The following is a 5,623-nucleotide window of genomic DNA, read 5'->3' on the forward strand; positions in this document are numbered from 1 at the left end:
AGAAATAGGCTACAGGATTTGAACAGAGCCAGTGGTGGGAGGACAGAAACGTGTTCTTCCCTTCTCCAGAAACAAATAGTTATTTTTCTGTCTGGACAGGGTGTTTAAAAATAGTTTTGGAGGTTTGAGATGGGGCTCCTTTTCCTTGACAAAGCAGCCTTCCTATCAGGGACTGTCCTGAGCAAGCAGGCACGTACATACACACACACACACACACTCACAACAGGCGATTTCATGCAAAACTTGTCTTTTAAGATCCTCAATCTAGAATCTCTTGACTCATTTTTTTTTTAGTTCATCTCTTCCTGTTTTTAACTCTCAGAAGATCCTTCTTGTGTAAATTCTGCTACTCTGTGTGCCAAAAGCAAATAAGAATACTTGCATAAAATGTTTGAAAATAAATAAATAAATAAATAAATAAATAAATAAATAAATAAATAAATAAATAAATAAATAATAGAGCTTCACCTATGGGTATAAAATGAAATAGTGCTGCTTCATAGCTTTCCTGGGCTTTTACAGCAGCAAGCAGTAATGGTCAAGAGTATCACAAAGGAAGAAAATAATCCTGTGACATCGCGAAGCCAGAGGCACAGAATTATCTGAGCCCTCAGTCTGTATCTGCCGTGCTTTTGCCAGAGAGAGATTAACCTGCCTCTGATCATAGCTTTGGAAAGCTTGGCATGGCTTTTGGATTAACCAGATCCCACTGCGGACATAACAGGCACCAATCATACAACAGCAAATTATTTTCTGTGAAGTTATGTGGCCATTCAGCTCCAGGTCCAGCTTGTGCTGCCAGAGCACTTAGGCCTTCTCAGAGGCCAGGGCCTGAGCCTAATGCAATCTGTGTGATTCCAAACTGAATTTCTCCAGAAAGATGCATCTGATGATTGCTGTCTGCCTCTTCACAGGCTAGTGAGCCTAATTAGCATGAAGGCAGGGGGACAGAGGAAGAGCCTCCCAACCCAGAATGTATTTATTCCCAAGTGAAGCAGCATGGCTGACAAGAGCTCTCAGAAATGTAAAGGTTTATTGCCTCATAATGGAATAAAAGGATTAATTTAGAATAGGTCCGTAGCCCCTTGTAAAATATTTCATTTTAATAATTTATACTAATGGAATATAGAATCTAGGGAGGGTCACATGGGTTGCTTCTGGGCAATTGTTGACGAGGCAAATGTGGCTGGGGAGACCTGAGCTGGACTCACATTGGCTTGTCCCTGGTGGAGTTGTAGAATGCTGAAGAGAGTAAGAACAATCGAACAAGCAGCAAACAAAGCCTTTAATTCATCTGCTCCTCCTGTCGCTGCAGAGCGCTCATCAGATGGCAGAGCTGATCAGCTCAGCAGGTGCCTAAAGATTCACGAGACAAAAAAAAATTAAGCTTTTATCTCTGTAATATGTAATGAATCCTAATTTTCCCCTTATAGCATTAAAAAAATAATAATAAATCACTTTCTTGTGTGAGCACAGAGACCAGTAGCAGCAATGATCTCAGCTCCAAGAGGCATAAAGAGGTTTGGGAGTCACAGAGGCTGTTGTGTGTCTGAGCCATGTCTCATGCACATGGCTGAAACAAGTTAGAGGCGATGGGCAAGAATTATGCAGTCTGTACATAAAGAGGGTTGTATTTCTTTCCACACATGCACTGTAAGTCTGCTCTCTCTCTTTATCCATCTGAACTGTTTATGATGGATATTTCTGATGCTCAGCCCTGTCCAAAATCTGAAAAAGGACTTTGGGAGCTCAGCATTGTGCAGGGGCTCTTAACAGAGAGATCTGCAGAAATCTTCAGTTGTTTCATCTGTCTTGTTTTACAAATCCCTCTGCACTTTGACAGTATCATGCAGAGTCCAATGTCTCAGCAAGACATTTCCTTCAGCCCTTTGGTATCAGTACTAAGTCCAAGTAAGAAAAGGCATCTCATAAATATTTTTCAACTATTTCTGATTTTCTAAATCAGAGCCAAGAGAACTTGTCCTCACTTTTGTTGTTATTGAAAAAAAAAAAAAAAAAGTTACACAGAAATCCTAATTGTTCAGTTCTGTTTCATCTGACAGTGCAGACACACATGGCACTTTGTCCTAACTCTGCCTCATTTTTAAACATTAAAACTTGACCTCTGCTTACTGCCTACTTCACCAGCTTTGCTTTCGTTAAGCTGCAAACATTTTTCTTTCATAACAATTTACATATGTAATTACTACAAGTACTTCAGGAATTGTTTGCTAAAGGCTCTATGTAAATACTAATTATCAGTAATTAAAAATCCACAGCTATTAGGAAGATACTGATAGGGAGAAAATACTGCTTAGGAAGCAACTAACATTTGTCTAGGCAAAATTAAACATCAAATAACTTTCTATCTATGTAATTATATAATGTGACTCATCACCTGCTGCATAAATGAAAGTGCAAATGGGAGAAAGGTGTCTGCCTGCGTGCACACACACATACACACACACACACACCCCAGCTGCTCACAAACTGCACATCTTCAGCATTGCAAAAGTCGTTTCATGTCGGGAGCAGAGACAATTTCGAGGTCTCACATTACAGTTTCAGAAACATAACAGCTGCCTGAATGCTGTCTATGGCGTGCTGAAGTCGGTGCTTCCAGGCTGATGATATGCAAACTTAACTCTCCAGGTCATAAAAAGCACTGGGATTCTTTCTTGTGCCAAGTACGCAAGAAAATATCCTGTGTAAAGAGTAGAAATAAAATGCAGGAGCAAATGACATCTGCCCGTATATCTGTGGTGGGTTTTTACCCTCCTTGATGTATTTTCTCATTGCTAATGAATTTGTTTCCTTATTAACTGTGGTTCAGCATCCATATACTCAAAGTGGAATTTGGGCCCATCTACAGATGTCAAAGGGCATTTTGCCACTGTTGTACATGGAATTATATTTTCATTTCAGTGATTTATTACAGATTTCAGCAGGGTTTGAATCAGCCCTGGTCCATCTAAAATTAATCAACTTTCTGAGCCTGATGGGAAAAGCAAACGGGTAATCTAAGTGCATTATACAGCAACCCCAAAGTTTGCTCTCCATCGTACCGCTCCGGATGGTAGGGGAGAAAATCCATTAAGCGCACGGGCAGGCAGGGGGGCAGCCATTTTATGCAGGGTGTGAAATAGATTTCTGCTCTCAGAGTACATGCACCAGGTTGCTCAAAGCCACCTCTGTGCTGGGGGCACAAAGCCACCAGCAGTGCTCACCTCTGACAGGAAAAGGACACAGCTGTGGGCCCACGTTTCTTCTCATAACTCCTGGCCTTGGCTACAGTGTCAGCAGGAGTGAAATGCTACTGGCAGCACAGGCCGAGCTGCCTTCAGGATTTCCCAGCACGTTTCTATTTGCTGCTGTGGAGCTTGTTTTTCCCCGTCTTGCTCTCCATCTTAGGCCTGGAATCAATACAGGGAAACACTTCAATTATCTCTGGATCAGGCCCTCAGACTGTATTGTGGTTGAGGCTTTGAAAATTGCTGTTATCAAAACTATTAGCAGACTTGCCTGTGCTATTTTGAGCTGGACTGAAAAGGGCTTGATGGGACACTGAGCCACTCATAAACCACGAGTCAGACAGGAATAGCAGGAGTTTCACTGTCAGGGTTTGACTTTCAACTTTCACTCGGTTTTGTCCACAAGCAGGCACCCTGTGCCCTCTGGGTGAGCTGCTAGACCCAAACTCTCCCAGGCCTTATGCCAAGGTGTGGCAGAAAAGAGCAGTCCTTTGGGCAAATTCGGACTTTGCCTTGATCTGGTTTGCTCCTGGCAAGAGGACACTATCAGCCCGGTGCTGGGGCCTTTTCCCTCCTGGGTTGTGAGGCCTGCACCACATGAGCTCATGGGGCAGCTCCAGTAAACCCATCACTGGCCCATCTACCACCTGCAGGCAATGGGGGAAAAGAAATCCAACCCCTCAGGCTCAGCATTTGCTTCTGCATCTCCCTCGCCTTGGGCCTAGAGTATACACCAAGCATGGGAACTCCCCAGCATCAGGAAAAGTTTGTCTGTCATACGTCTCCCTGAACCACAGCTTTATAGCCTACAAGTGGTACTGGCTTCCTCACATCTGACAGTAACTAATGCTTTGGATCAATATTTTGTTAATTCACAGCATTTCCTCTGTCTTAACTTGGCATTTTCGTTCTTCCCCTCCTGCTTTCACTCCATTTTTTTTTCTCTTTTGCTTCAACAAAGCATGAAATCATTGTTTGTCAAAAGATAATCTGCTTGCTGCTGTATCTGGTTGTAACTAATGATATTTTCTTCAGTCTTCTAGATTGCTGGGGAGACGTGCAACTGTACTGTAACTAATTTAAGATCAGTCAACCCAACTGCAGTGCTTGCAGGTTACGATTAGGGGCATGCCAATCAGAATCCCATGGTCCTGTTTTGCTTAGCTTCAGTTCCAGAGAAAGGTAAGTGAAGCTGTCCCAAACAGAGAGCCACATCCCTTGCTTCTCCCCAGCCCCAGCTAGTGTGCCATGGATAAAGAACACGGTGACAAACAAGACATAATTTAAGCATTTAGTTACTTGCCTGCTTCATCTAGACCTCCTCACAAAATGGACATGGAGGTTCAGATACCAAAGGCTACAAAAGGCAGCATGCTGCAGTAGGTGGAGGGGATTTATCCATGGGGACAAGAAATAAATGTTTGGGGCAGGAATGGAAAAGGAAAACCCTCTGGAGGGATTTTGCTTGGGGCTGGTTGTAAGGATTGCATCCATACATGGCTCAGCCTCAACTCTTCCCACAGGTAGGTCCCTCACCTCCCAAACACAACCTGGTCATTCTTTCAGGGGAGAAAGATACTCCATACTCCTCTTGCTCTCCAAATCATGGGCTAAAACCCAGGCTAATACACAGGGCACAGGAGATGAGCTCAAACTCTATCCTGCCTGAGGGTATCAGCACCTGCAGCATCCAGATACAGGTGGGCCAGAGGAATTTGAAGACAGGATGAAGAGTATTTTTTATCACCCCAACTGAAGCAATTCAATTCTTCATGGAACATAAAAACATTCATTACGTATGTAAACAATGCATAACTGTGTGTGTTAACTGTTAGCAGCTGCAGCAAGGAAGAGAAGATCTGGCATCTGCTCAGTGAGTACAGTACCACAGAGTGGTGTGAGTGACTTAAAGAAAAAAAACATATGTGTGCTTCCAAGAACAAGAGTGAGATGAAAGTGTTTGTCATCCTCTAGTGAGTGGTATGTCATGGTAATGGCTCCTGAAAAAAATCATTGCTGAGATCTGCATGACAGTGTATCACTCAGGACTGTGGAAGAGTGGCATACACAGGAAGAAAAAGAAAAGTAGCAAGCTATCAGTGTTTTATAGTGGCATCCATCACACGCTACAGGAATTGTAACTACATCTGGTGAAATGTTGTCACCAAAGCATCCCTCAGAACACGGTCAAATCACAGGGGACTAACTGCTCGTCAGCACGCCCAGAGTAAGGGTCCCCCTCCAGCCCAAATCTGGAGCCACCTGCACTTGGTAGGGCAGGAGATGGACCTGGGCTCCAGGTGTTGTTCCCTCCTACTCTCTTTCCCTGCCTTCACCTGATCCCTTCAGGTGATTCCAACTTTGTATTTGCA

At 43.5% G+C, this 5,623-nt stretch overlaps 1 long non-coding RNA gene across 1 annotated transcript; it reads right to left on the reverse strand.

Moving 5' to 3' along the window:
* Positions 1-548: 548 nt before the first annotated feature.
* On the reverse strand, positions 549-5,179 carry LOC137856834 (uncharacterized). The gene is made up of 3 exons (XR_011096822.1): positions 4,551-5,179; positions 3,228-3,413; positions 549-1,356 (listed from the first exon to the last, which is right to left on the reverse strand). It is a non-coding gene; the product is annotated as an uncharacterized lncRNA (long non-coding RNA).
* Between the last annotated feature and the right edge of the window lie 444 nt (positions 5,180-5,623).

Source organism: Anas acuta, chromosome 5, assembly GCF_963932015.1.
Source record: "Anas acuta chromosome 5, bAnaAcu1.1, whole genome shotgun sequence".
Lineage (NCBI taxonomy): Eukaryota > Metazoa > Chordata > Aves > Anseriformes > Anatidae > Anas > Anas acuta.